The following is a 14962-nucleotide window of genomic DNA, read 5'->3' on the forward strand; positions in this document are numbered from 1 at the left end:
ACTGCGTACTGTGTACTCCGCCTCTGAAGGTTCCCACACTCCCCGACAGGAAGCAGTCCTCCCTCGGGATCTCTGCTCCAAATAGGAAATGACTGCCAAGGAAACCAGCAATACAAGCAAGATTTTTAGGAGAATGACAATGGCTCAGTGAACCTGGCATTCAGTGCCGTTTAATGGAAATTCAAAGTTGGCCTGTAGTGCAACGGGAAGATACATAAAACTACAGTGATGTTTTACAAAGTTGTAAAGTATTTGAGAAACTATACTGCATTAGTTGTGCTTAACTAGAGTACTTTTAAACTTCCATACTTACAATTTCATTGTCACACACACATAAAATACACTAAAAATTTGGGGTCAGTAAGGTTTTTTCTTTGAAAGAAATTAATATTTGTATTCAGCAAAGATGCATTCAATTTATCAAAAGTGATAGTAAAGACTTTTATAATGTTTCAAAATATTGAAGTAAATGCTGTTCTTTTGAACTTTCAATTCATCAAAAAGAATTCTGAAAAAAATCCTGTATCATGGTCTCCACAAAAATATAAAGCAGCACAGCTGTTTTCAATGTTAATAATAAGAAATGTTTCTTGAGCAGCAAAACAGCATATTAAAATGATTTCTGAAGAATGATGTGACACTGAAGACTGCAGTAACATTTTAAAATATATTAAAATAGAAAACATTTCTTTTAAATTATTTCACAATACTGTTTTAACTATATTTTCAATCAAATAAATCCAGCCTTGGTGAGCATAAGAGACTTCTTTCAAAAACATTAAAAAAAATCTTACTGGCCCCAAACTTTTGAAACTACGTGTGTGTGTGTGTGTGTGTGTGTGTGTGTGTGTGTGTGTGTGTGTGTGTGTGTTTGTGTGTGTATAATTTGCTGAGTCTAATAGCCTTTTTTAGGCTTAAATTATGACTAAGTTACATTAACGAGAATTTTTTACCAGCCAAGATTTCAAAAGCTAAAACATATTTAATTTATTTATTTGTTTTACATACTGAAGCCCAATTAAATGTGGAAACTTTTACTTACACTCAAATATGTTTTCGGCTACATAATTGGAAAACAAAATGACAAAATATTCATACCATCCATATCCCATTAGGGCAATATAAGTACACAAGCTACACATTAAAACAAATAAAATAGCCTTAGCATGAACTAGATCAGCCAGCTCATGTAAAAAAAAAAATCCCTTCATTTCATTTTATAATCAGAATAACATTTGGGAGCTCAATGAACAATGTTATTATTCAGCATCCCATAGTACCCTGGTACACAGCTTATTACTGCATTTCAACAGCTGTGTTTTGTTTTCACAGATGAATAGTTACGTAATCTCAGCACTATCGATGGGGTCACTCCTAAAACCCACAAGCCTCCTTTCAAAGAAGCTTATTCGGGTGATTTTCGGTGCATGGAAAACAAATTAGTTGTTTTTTTGTTTGTTTTGTTTTTTTTGGAGAAAGTTGGGGATAAACAAAGCAAATGTCCTGGACATTTATTTTAAACCATATAGTTTCTCTACGTCATTATTGTTAGTTGTGGAGTTGACTCCAGTTTTCCTGATAATTTACTCACCCCCATGTCACCCAAGATGTCTTTTTTACATCATGCATGACCTTTCCAACATGATTACGTTATGTGTGGCGCATCACAAAGCAGTGCAAGAGCATTTGTGGTTAAAAAGTATACACATTTTAATTTTTCTTTAGAATCATGGAGGGATCACCCTTTGAAGCTGCAATTTGGACCTTCAAACCATTAGTAACTTTTGAAGTCCACTATAAGGAGAATAATCCTGGAATGTTTTTTTTTTTTTTTTTTTTTAAAAAAACATAATTTCTTTTCGACTCAAAAAAGAAATACATAAACATCTTGGATGACATGGGGGTGAGTAAATTAACAGGAAATTTGAATTCTGAAGCAAACTAATCCTTTAACTTGACCAAATAACACAAGTCAACACCAGGAATTTAGCCCATAAAATTGCATGTATACAAATATAAAATAATTACACCAATTGAAATAGTTTTGGATTAAATATAGCATGTCACACTGCTGTCACGTCACTGCTTGACAACTACTACATTTCTACCCAATTTTACCAACCCACAACCAACAAGGTTTTTGAACAGGCAGAAATTATTGAAGCTCTAAAATGGTTGTGTAGAGGGAGGCAATTAAAATGGAACGATATTTCTGCACTAACCTTGGTAAGTATTAATCTGCTATGTGACAAGGTTTTTGAAATAGTCATGAATTTTGAGGGCCATTAAAAATCCTTCATACAGCTTAGATTGGCTTGGACAGAATGAGTCAGATACAAGAATTCATGCCAGTGCCAAACCTCGCTCCTAACGAAGCCATTAACAGATGCCTACAAAATAAAGTAGAAAATGAATATTCATTTCGTCCTCAGCATTGCACATTCACTCTACACCTGCCTGATGAAAAACGCATGGTGTGAATTACACGTTTTTCTAGTGAATAATCTGGTTATACAACAAAAATTACGGTCCCGCTTTATATTAGGTGGCTTTAACTACTGTATACTTACATCAAACGCTAAGTATAATGTACTTATTGTGTTCATATTGTATTGCAAAACACTTTTGCTGCTACTGAGGTGGATACAAGTAAGGTTATTTACAGGTTTGATGGTATGGGTATGAGTAAGGAGTAAGGGATGGGTCAACAGTGTAATTATGTAATTACAGAAATTAATTACAGATGTAATTACATGCAGGTATAATTTAAAATATAAGTACAATGTAAAAACATGCATGTACACAAAAGTGCATTATATCAAATGATTAATTTAAAGGTAAGTACATAGTAGTTAAGGTCACCTAATATAAAGTGGGACCAAAATTATTTTTAAAAAGTTGTAAATTTGATAATTTTCTTACATTTATAGGAAATCATAAAAATTGATAGTTTTGACTCTAAATAGGATGAGCCATTATAAAATGCAGACAAACCAATGAGCTCACATTCTATATTAATGTGCAAAATCTACATTTATAGTGCCTCTTTTTGGTTTAGAGCAGCGAAAGTGTCAGTAAAAGTGGATAACATCTATATCAATTTAAATTATTTGCAACTGTTTATCTGATACTAATAAATTAATAAATACTTTTTATCATTTATCATTCTTTTACTAAAAAAGAAAAACTGCGGAGTGATACGAGACACATGACGCTATTATCATAGCTATAAAGCAAAATTTGCCTTGAATAGCAATCAGTTATACAGTTTAGTGGTCATTATATAAAATCATTTGACTTCAGAATGCAGTCAAATGCTGCAATTGACCAATCAGAATCAAGTATTCCAGGGTGTGATACACATACTATTCATGTACCATAAATACTGTTGCAATGCTTTTTAACTTTTCAAGCATCTTTAAATAAGTTAATTTGTGATCAAAAACACTTCAGTTTCATGAAATAAACGAGACAGAATGTTTTATGAAAAATTAATATATGTAAATATATACTTACAGTACATACTGTATCACATGAGAAAAAGACTTATACCCCCATGTCATCGGGGGTGAGTAAATTATCAGGAAATAAAAAAAAAAACGACTTATATGTTATGATTTGTCCAGCAGCATATGGAATGACAACATGTTTATAGAGTGAATTAATTCATTTTGTTTGCCAGTAAATCTTTAGATTAATCACTGCAATAATGTAAAGCCATACTCTGATTATTTATAATAAATACTACACAATTTCATAACATATTCTCAGTCTTCACCAAGAAGCTTCACAATAACACACTCTTATTGCACTAAATCAAATATATAGACTAAAGCATAAACTGCAAATATCTTAGCGTCTTTACAAACATACATCATCATATCTGCCCATCCAACACAGAGAATGCTGGGATGTCAAACAGCACGTGTCGCCGCCACCCAGTAACAGGGTGGAATAATGGATCTCATTATATCGATACCCAACCTGACAATGCCATTAAATGAAGAAACATTACTAAAAGCACCTCTACAGTCCACCTGACCGCAGGGCACGGTGTGTATTCCTCACCCAGCATGTGTTTTTGTACATCTGCTCCCACACAAAGGACAGAACGGGGAAGCTGCACGGAGTTAAAAGCCCATGATCCGTTTGTAGGGACTGAACACCTCAGCTACTGGCCACAATCCCCGCTGACCGCAGCAGTGTGCTGTTTACCATCGATTACTGCCCTGATAATGCCGACAAAAGCTGGGGGAGTGCTGTGACTCGTCCCTCGCCTCTCTCTCGCCCTCTTTCATTCTTTCAGCATGGAAGCTCTGTAATGAGATGCCATTCAAGCACAATGCAGCGCTCCTGTAACACACTCCATCCGCCAAGATCTGAATCCCTGTCAGAACCACAGGGATTCTAGTATGGAATACTCACCGGGCATGCCGTCAAGATCCCCGGTCCCCTGGCGACGAAGACGAGGATGAGAAAGACTGCTCACAGCTCCATTTTGCTACCTCTGCTGCGGCTCGGAGCCACTGGGAACAGCGGACACACGCAGCCGGCTCACACACAATCTCACGGCCCCGCCTCTCTCTCTCCTCTTGCTCTGGCCTCCTTGTTTTAACTGTCACACTCTCATAGAGGAGCTGCTGTAAACCCCCCACTCATATTTAAAGTGGGCCACAGATCTTTTGACAGACTGTGGGCTGCGCTGATCCCTCTCTCTCGTTGTGTCGGCTGGACTGCTGCTGTGTGCAACGGAAGCAGGCTGAACAGTGTGAGCTGGCCCTGCCCCCTTCCCTCTGTGAGTGTGTGTGTGTGTGCGTGGCCTTTGTCCTGTGGCTTTTTTGTGATATACTGGCCTCTTCCCTGAGCAGGGAAAATCCACATCCAAAATAAAGATATTATCTCTATGCAGAATGCATGCTAAATGTCTGTTTGGGAGCGTGGGTGGGTGTATGTATGCTCAATAAACCTTGACCTGAGTAGCGTATGCTTAAAAACAATTACAGCCTTCTTTCAGGCAGGCAGAACTATTGCTCACTCTTAGGGTTAGGGCAGGGGCTTTCAAGTTTTTTTTTTTTTTTTTTTTTTTTTGGTCCACAAGCCATTTTTAAGGTTTCAAAATTGTGGTGACCCCACACCCACATAACAGAACTAAGCTACACTTTTGGATTTCATAGGCAAATTATGCACTTACGAATAACAATATATTTCCCTATTTAGTCATTATTTCATTATTGCTAACTCGGTCTTGTCACCATCAGCCCTCTATTTTAAGATGATGTGCCAAGTTAAAGGCACAATATGTACTAAAATATCCAAAAACCACTAGAACAATGTTATATATTTTGTTGACTTGTGTACTTTTGTGAACATTATCACAAATGTTTTCAAGAATGTTTAAATAAGCATGAACCATGTCTGTGAGTCACTTTTCAATGACATCATACCCAAGTTAACTTTGATTCTCGGATTCATTTTGTAGAAACCATGAAAACACTAAAGACATTTTAATATATTTTGTGTTTTATTAGACAAGTGAGCAACTATTTGAATACATTCATCAACAGAAAACTTATCATGTTCAACACAGCAAGTATTATTGTTTATATCTTTTTTTCTTGATTTACTGCGATTACCATGTTTTACCATGCCTAATATCGATCTAGCTTACTGCAGTGTGCAACAAGTGTCTCATAGCAGCCGCCGAGCAAACACAGAGTAGCACTATAACAACTTTCAACACATAAATGTATCTAATATGGTAAAACAGTGTTGCTTTACCCCACATACGCATGACTGGAGGAAGCGGAAGCGGCATTATAAAAGCTCCGCTGCTCTCGAATCGTGTGTCACGTTTATCTCTCATTAGCAATCGCTCCAGCACCTCATTCCATTCCAACGGCTTTCAGTCACCCTTCTTCATACTACAGTAATGTTAATAAATCTTTAATACATCATCTCATCCATGAATATTATTCCTGCCCGAGTCCAGTCGGATTCTTTTCCACCGGCTGTAGACGTGAAGACAACACCTTCCATGATTCCACAAAATCAAGGCATCAAGCAACGCCTTTGTTTTGAATAAGCGACTTCTAGTGGTGAAAATTACATATTGTGCCTTTAAAAATGCATTTTGCGGCAGCTGTAAACTGTAAAGTTTGGTGTATGTACAGTACGTGTGACTTAAGTGGAGATTTCTTGCTCTGTGCATGAGAAAAATCTCACAGAATTAAAAAACACACTTAAAAGTGTATTTTGACATTTTCTTTCCACTAGTCTGAAACAACATACATGCAAAGCCAAATAGCCCAAAATCTCAACACTGACCAGTGAATGAAAAAAAAAAAAAAATGCTACAATTTGAAATTAATCTGTGAATCAGTTGTGAATAGGCTGTGGTTTTAATAATTTTAAACTAATCAATTATGAGATAATTTCATCAGGCTCAGTGCTCAACCCACACAAATTTTGTGATTAATACTCTCTATTAAGAAAATGTAGTTTAAGCCATAATTTGATGAACAACAAGAAGAGGAAGAGGGCTGATCCAAACAATGCTGATCCAAACAAACAAAAAATAAATATATTTTTTTTTTTAAAAAAGGAAAAAGAATATTAATTAGCAATATACAGTGCAAAGTATGAGACCACATTGAAAATGTGCAATTCAAATCTGTTTTATACCTGGCAATAAACAAAAGATGTTTAAGGATTTTGAAAAAATGAAAGCCAACCAACATGCAAAATTGAAAAAGAAAAATATAAGGAAATATTTCTGATTCTACACTATTTTTAGATCACTAATCAAATAAATTTAATTAATATACACACAATAATATAAACATATTAAATTAAATTATTACTAATAATGTATTGTATTAATAATATAAAATGTTATTTAATTACATTAAATTAGACAAATGCATAAAATTATTTTAAATAATGGTAACACTACATACTTACATACAGTATGAGCACAACTTGCATAAAACACAAAGCAAAACGAGCATTTTGCTTTTATAAGTAAAAATGTAACTGTTTACAATATCACACCTTACTCTTTGTACCTCATATGTGTGCTTTGCTTAACACAGCATCTGGCTTTTAACATATTTCCCATGGAATAATGAAAAAAGGCTTTTTTTCATCATCTATTGACTCCAGCGTAGAATAGACTATCATCTGAACATCCATTCAGATGTAAAGGTTTGCATCCATTAAACATGTTAATGAATGCAAGTCAATCAATGCAATGTATTATCGCGACTTCAAGGTTTGCTCTTTAGCTGAACATCTTGAGTTTAAGCAATCCTTTGAGCGGTTCTTCTATGTTCTCACTGAGGCATTTAAAAAGCTTTTCTGGGTGGAGAAATCAAAGTGGGTTCTATGTCCTTCAGGCCTGAAACAATGAGGTCATGTCTTTGTTACACACTGGAGACAGAAGTGTGATGTGACAGTATCGGTGCCGAGTGGGCGTAGGTCGCTGGCTATAGACACATTCGGGAATACAATTTATCAGGCGACACAATATTCATGCACTTTCAACAGAGGACCTGCAGCACGGGAGAGAGGAATTTCCTATCCTCCAAACTCAACCTTTAACATAACGTATCGAGTCACTCGGCAGACAAATTAATGACATATGCTCTCACCATTCTCCACCACGCACAGCTTTCCCCTACAGCAAGCCTGTGATTCATTTTCCAGTGTCATTCTCTCCGCTTCATGTGTGTGTAGGTGTGTGTGAGCAAGCTAAGAGCAATTACTTGTCATCTTGCAGCCTCACCTAATGGTCCCGCACCTGTCTTATGGAGTTGTGGAAGTCTTTTAATATTAATTCGTATTCCTCAGTAAGGATTCCTCAAATATAATCTCCCAGGAGCATTAAAGCAGAATGAAGATTGCAATAACAGGGCCTGACTTCCCCACTGGCCTCTTGGATTGTCAACAGACTGAAAATAATCATGAACGCAATGATGCAGATGTGGCTAGCTGCCTCTCATTTCTGTCATGCAGACGCTCTGTTAGCTATCATTATAAAGGGTGAAGGAGATCTGGTGAATGTCTGAACGCATGTTATGTGATTAGAAATAGGTGATGATGGTTAAAAACTCACACAATTTAAAGGAAACGGTTCAATTCTTTTACACAGTTGCGTCAATTCACCAAAAGCCAAGGTATGTCAGCCAAGGTATTGAAGCCATTTGACAAATTGAAATGCATGAATTTCAAGTTAAAAAGCAATAACAGAGAGAAAAACAACTAAAATGCTGTTGACAACAGTGCTAACCCTAAAATACAACAAATGTGTGTATGTGTGTGTGTGGTCCATCCAAAGACGAATCACATATAGCTTTGATCATAACCCTGTAAATTAGACAGTTATATACCACTGTTATAAGAATGAAGGACTTGTCAAGTACTTCAAGTTTTTCCATCAAGGGCCAGATTTACTAACTTTACAAACCCTCCTCTGGCGTTAAAAAATACTGTCAGGATTTCCTAAAGCATGCAGTGCAAAATTAGAGCTGAAAAGGCATGGACTGAGTTGTTTTTGCGGCTGACCTTATTGCATATGCATTTGTTGGAGTTTCCTTTTCAGACGCAAAATTTATGGGAGGAGAGTATTTTAAATGAATCACGCAATGAAATTTACTAAGGTTTGAGCTTGTCAATTTACTGGTATTTGCGCCATTATTTAACACCCCCAAAAAAAGCATGTCTTAACCCATCTTGCGACGTGGCTGCAGTTGTTGCTTCTAGGAGGAAAAACCGCAGAGAACAGAGAGCGCGTGGTAGAAGGGAGAAAATATTTTCCCCTCGTATTAATTTCTTTAGAATGCCAGAGGAAGACGTTATTAGAACATATCATTTGCCAAGCCACATTTGCCTATCTATCTATCTATCTATCTATCTATCTATCTATCTATCTATCTATCTATCTATCTATCTATCTATCTTTCTATCTATCTATCTATCTAGATAACGATATTGTATATGTGTAGGCTATGTGTTTGTCATACATGTAACAAGTTGCGCCTGATGAGAGCATCAGCTCTGCTTATTTGCAACCCAACGCTAATTTGCACTGCTCTTGTTAGATTGCGTTGGTCATTATGTAAATGATTGTGACTGCATCTGTGTTCTTTAATTTGCGTGTCAGCAGTAGATTGTGCGCAAAACTTGCCACTCCCATCGGCACATTTGTGAAATTGCGCTCTCACCCTAATTTGCCCCGTTTAGTCAATCTGGCCCCAAAATTCAAAAGCCTGAATATTATCCAATTTAAATGTTATTTTTTAATATGGTGATCAAAAACATTTTTTGTTCATCCTTCAAAGATTTTCCTAAAATAAAACTAAAAGTTTCGTGATGTAGAAAAACTAACACTTTGTGAAAAACAAACACTTATTTTAAAATGTAAAAAAAAAAAAAAGACATTAAATTACCATTATAACAGGTAGATGGCAGCAGAGGAGCACTTATAGGCTCATTAGCTATTTCTATTAATATTATTCTTTTATTATTCCACTCTAAAAAACAAATATAGCCTAGTTTCTTTCACACTTTTGGCTTTTGAATTCATTTTTAGACATTATCAAATCACTATTATAATATTTAAAATATATTTTGTCACTTTTTGTACTGATGTAGGAAAAGTCACAGTCTCATGAAAAACAAAAACTTTTCTTCAAATTGAATTAAATTACACAGGACGTGGGTAAAGAGCACTGTCAGTTCAGCGCAAACTCATTGAGTGCGAAAACTCATACTGTTACTTTATTAATCAATAAATCTGACTAAACTGCACAATGATTATTTTATTTACATCATGTCTCTGCTTTGTTTGTTACAATGAGAGAATTTGTGCATGCGTTGAATGTAATAAACTTGAGTTAAACTCATTCAGCGTTTTGACAGATACTGAGTGTATACTCACTACCGGTAACTTAAACGCCTCTGATTGGTCATTATTTTCAACAGAAATTCCTGATTGGCATCAGTACAAAAAGGCTGCAAAATCACGTTGTAAAAAGACACATTTGCAACATTGTTGAACTCACATGACACAAATATAACAACCAGATTGCTTTAATCTACTTGCTTTTCTCTTTTATTAAAAAAAAAATTACACATTATATGTTACACGCAGTTATATAAATCTAATAATCCTGAAATAAAAATATATTACTTTGCATTGACCTGACCAGGAAGCCAAGGTATGGCAGCTGCCATACCCTGCCAACCCATGGATTTTCTTTCTTCCATGGAGCACAAATGGAGAAATGTTCTCCAAAAGCACTCCAACACGACAAAAAAAACACTAAAAGTAGACCATACAAGCCATGTGCTATATTCCAAACCTGATGCGTTATGTCTAAAGGCACCATATTTGACAGTTTTTAGTGAATAGCGACTTGATAGTGACAAAAATTGGATCTATTTGTCAAGAAAAAGCTATTGATTATGTACAGAAGGCTTGGACAACAGAAAAGAGTACGGACTACTTTTATGTATTGTTATTTTGGAGCCCATTCACTTTCAATAGGACTGCACTATTTGGGGAATAATCTAAGTCTGATTTTTCTGATTGCAATTTATTTTTTATTTACAAGTTTGCTGTTCTTGTTTTGTAAGGCTGTGCAATTATGCCAAAAAAATCTTCATTATAAATAAATATGACTATAAACAGTAACATTTCTTATTTTGTTCATTATTTTGATTTCGTAATGATAATAATAGTAATAATAATTATTATAAAACATAGTAGTAGTAGTATTAAATTAAATTTTAAAAGAAAAAATATTATTGTAATATTTAACTGTATAATAAATACAGTATTTAAGAAAAATAAATATATTTAAACAGTTTATAAGCGCTTCTCGTAACAAGTTTAGGAAGATGGTCAAGGCATGTTGTCTTCTCAAATGCATGCTGTACATGACCCAAACTCGCACATATTTATGCGCATATATTAATGCAATTAAACTGCAGCATTTGCAGTTTGATAATCGTTCTAAGCCATATCGCAATTTAGTTTTTTTTCATTAATCCTGCAACCCTATTTTAATACATATATAAAAGTAATCAAGAGTCAGAATCAAATGTCAAATGAATTTCTAACAACATGAATTTTCTATTTTTCTAAACTATTCCTCTAACCAACCTCGGACTGTAGCAGAACGCAGGAAGTCCTTTTTCTCTGTTAGCTCAGTCTGCGACCTCTAACATTCCCCTCAGCGCTGTTAACATTCTCCTCCTGTCTCTTCCGGCTCCATTAGCTACAACTACAGACCACTGAACACATGCAGAACCATAAAACCGCCCCCCTATTTCCCTTTTCACAATTTGTTGCCTTACAGGCTGGAATTATGACGCATCATATTGACCTAGTTTTCTAGTAACTATGCTAACATCCCGCTAGGACAACATCACTGCAAAACGTGTTAATTACGGAGGTGCAGGTTGACATTGTTAAGGGTGTAATTCAGTTGCAACAAAGCCCGCTCTCGCAAAAGGGTCATACGGTATCCAGCAATTCGAAACGCTGCACTTTCGGTAGCCACCCACAAAAGGTACACACACTCGAAGTTAGTGATGATGTGCATTCATTAATGTGCATGTAAAGCGGAATGGCTTATTGAATTGTATTTAATATTTATCTTTGTTACTATGGCAACTCTAGAGGGTAAGATTAGCTTTTATACCCAGCGACTGACTGCTTTCATAACTGGAGCAATTTCGCCTGAAATTTCCCTCTATAGCAAGTTGTTGACACAAATTACCTTGTCATTAAATGATGATTGTTGCTAAGATGTTTTGAGGGATAACAACACAAAATTGCGTATACAGTCTACACCATGGTGAGACCGTATAAGTGTCACAAATAAAAGCCTAACTCGCAAGGGTATAAGATACTGCTTCAAATTCAAAAGAAGGCTGTGACAAAGGAGACCTGTCTGAGAGTCTCAACAAAAGTGAACCGCACTGAACCCTGTGAAGAAATGGCAATTTTGTGTCTCTCTGTGTGTGTGGTCATTAAAAAAAAAGTGCAGTAGCGTAGATAGAACATAAAAACGATTGCAATGGCCAAGCAGAACCACTGGTTGAAAGATCACTGCGCATTATAGCAAAGGCTTATCTGATAATTTGATTTGTCATTGATCCCTGAACTCGAGTGAATCTGCCAGACACAGTTACACACTTAGGCCTGTTTCACACAGCTCTAGTAAGCAGCACAATTGCACCTGCAGGTTTGCATCATACTTTGTGCTTATGTTAAAGGGTTAGTTCACCCGAAAATTTAATTTCTGTCACTAATTACTCACCCTCATGTCGTTCCAAACCCGCAAGACCTTCGTTCATCTTCGGAACACAAATTAAGATATTTTTGATGAAATCCGAGAGGATTTTTATCTCCCATAGAAAGCAACGAAATTACCACTACCACAAGTAGTAAAGACGTCATTAAAATAGTCAACGTGACTACAGTTTGAATAGTTCAAATCAAGGGCCAGACTACAGCAAGAATACTTTTTGTGCGCAAAAACAAAACAAAAATAACGACTTTATTCAACAATTTTTCCTCTTCACTGTCAGTCTTGATTGCAATAGAAAACCTACCAACTTGACAGGCAATTTCTGCCTCACATTTGTTTGTTTTTTATATCTGACATACCTCATGTAAAATATTCTGGGCAATTATGAAGCAAGAGTGATCTGCATGGTACAGGCGGTTGGAAACTTCCAGAAGATGACGGGCTGTCGGGCGGGATCTGCGAGATGCTGACAGGCTGTGAGTGACGGTGGAGTAATGACTGATGTTCATGCTGTGTCTGAAGCCTCAACTCAACCACTGTACAATGCACAGAAAGAATCAGGTGACAGAAATGACAGCTGCGTTCAAGCCGTTCCTCTCTCTGCTATCCTCCTGGATTTGAGTGTGAATTAGAAAGACATTTCTTCTTCGAGTAAATCAATTTTCTCAGGTCATGGTCATTGCAAAAAGACCCACTGCTAGAGCTAAACAGCATTCTCTGCTGTCAAAATGACAGGGCAAAGTTAAGCCATCTTTTAAGATGTAAATTGCAATCTATCTATTCAGTTTTATCCTCAAGTGCACCATCACACTTCTGCAAACTGTTTTGTATGAATTAGTACAAGAAATAACAAAAAAAATCTGAAGGCTATTACATTATACTGCAATTCCTAATTTAATTTACTTTGTTGGCTCAAATCAAAAATTCATTGCTTTAGTTTGATGATGTAATGTCTTTACAATAATTAAAAGAATGTTCCAGGTTCAAACTATAAGCTTTACTGAAAGCATTTGCTGCTTTCACAATTACCAAATTATTTTGATCAGTCCCTTAGCTCGTAAAAATGACAGGTCTATGCTGACAATGAAAGTCTAGGAAGCAAGACGGAGTTTAAAAGCAGAAATAGCTCATGTTTACTTAAAGAACCCCTATTAAATCTTCTGTATAAAACTGCGTGTTATTTGAGCTGTAAAGTTTCTAAATTCTCTTCTGGGTATGTGCTACCAAAAAAGGAACTCAGTATTGCATTTAATAGGGGTGTAACGATACCCTCGTCACGATTCATTACATATCACGATACTGAATTCACGATATATTATTGCAATACTCCAAGACATATGGTAAACGGTTAACAAAAATATATACTTATATTTTAATGTTTATCATTCTGCAATAGTAGTGATGTGTCAAAATGAATTCCTGAGATAACTGCCAGCATGTCACAGATGGCTGTCAATACAGCTTAACTTGTATTGTTCCCAGAAAATTCCTTAAACAATACCCGAGGACTTCCTGCTATACTGTGTTGAATTTAAATTCAGTAGTCATTCAGCTGGAAGTTGTTTTATCAAGAAGGTTATTCTGTCCTTTGGCTCAAGCATTACTTCACATCATAACAATGAGATTCAGTGATTCCTCAGAATAAAGATTTGTGGAATAGAGAGGTCACCGTCCTTGTCAGTGAAGATGTCAAACACAGCCCTGCTTACAAGAATTGCATTACTATACATCATCCACAAGCCCGATCTATAGAATATACCATGTCAAGCATTCAAAATGAGAGGGAAATGAAGACAAGGAGGGAAATGTTGCCAATAAAGAGTGTCATTGAACTGCTGGGTCAAAGAGAAAGCTTCACGTAACACTGAATTGATGGTCATGTTTTGTATCAAGGCCTTTCCTGTCAGAAATATTCAAATATTCAGGCTGATACAAATAAATAGACAATATTTAAATTATATACTATATATATATATGGAAGGATCTAAGGATCTATAAAGGATCTTCACTTTCAGATTTGCTAGAGATTACATTTAACAGTGTTATTTAATTATTTGCATTTTTAAATATTAACTATTAAGTTAGTGAAAGATAAAGGCAAAGGTGATCTAAATGTCAAAATAGGTCACCAATATTGACAAATACAATAAATTTGAAAGAAAAATTTGTAACAAATTTGAGTGTATTTGTTAATACACTCTAAAAAATGCTGGGTTAAAAACAACCTAAGTTGGGTTGAAAAAGGACAAACACAGTGAATGGGTGGTTTTAACCCAGCTGTTGGGTTAAATGTTTGCACAACCTGCTGGGTAGTCTTATTTTACTCAACTATCGTTTAACAATTACTGTATTGCTTGCTTAAAATGAACCCAAATATATTGGAAGTTACACAGTTATTAATATATTGAATAAATAAACATTTAATAATACGTTTAATGAATAATAAATAAGCAATAAACATTTATTAAATTGCTTATTAATAAATGTTCACCTTTTGATTATTATAGTTGCTTCTAGTAATTATGTGTCTGATATTTAATTTTGACCAATTAACCCAACCGCTGGGTCAAAACAACCCAATGATTGGGTTTGTCCATTTTCAATCCAGCATTTTTTTAGAGTGTATTATTTAATAAAAATACAAC

General features: G+C 35.5%; 1 protein-coding gene across 9 annotated transcripts in view; it reads right to left on the reverse strand.

The window, feature by feature from the left end:
• The window catches only part of dab2ipa (DAB2 interacting protein a), a 131937-nt gene that overhangs the window by 35697 nt on the left and 81278 nt on the right, over positions 1–14962 (reverse strand). For 2 of the 9 annotated variants that reach the window (XM_067394518.1, XM_067394519.1), the window contains exon 1: positions 4426–4717. The exons of the other annotated variants lie outside the window; for them this stretch is intronic. The gene's annotated coding sequence lies outside the window, so the exon portion shown is untranslated. Of the gene's footprint in view, positions 1–4425; positions 4718–14962 lie in introns of those variants that run through there. 9 annotated transcript variants of the gene reach the window in all.

This window comes from Chanodichthys erythropterus, chromosome 9 (genome assembly GCF_024489055.1).
Source record: "Chanodichthys erythropterus isolate Z2021 chromosome 9, ASM2448905v1, whole genome shotgun sequence".
NCBI lineage: Eukaryota > Metazoa > Chordata > Actinopteri > Cypriniformes > Xenocyprididae > Chanodichthys > Chanodichthys erythropterus.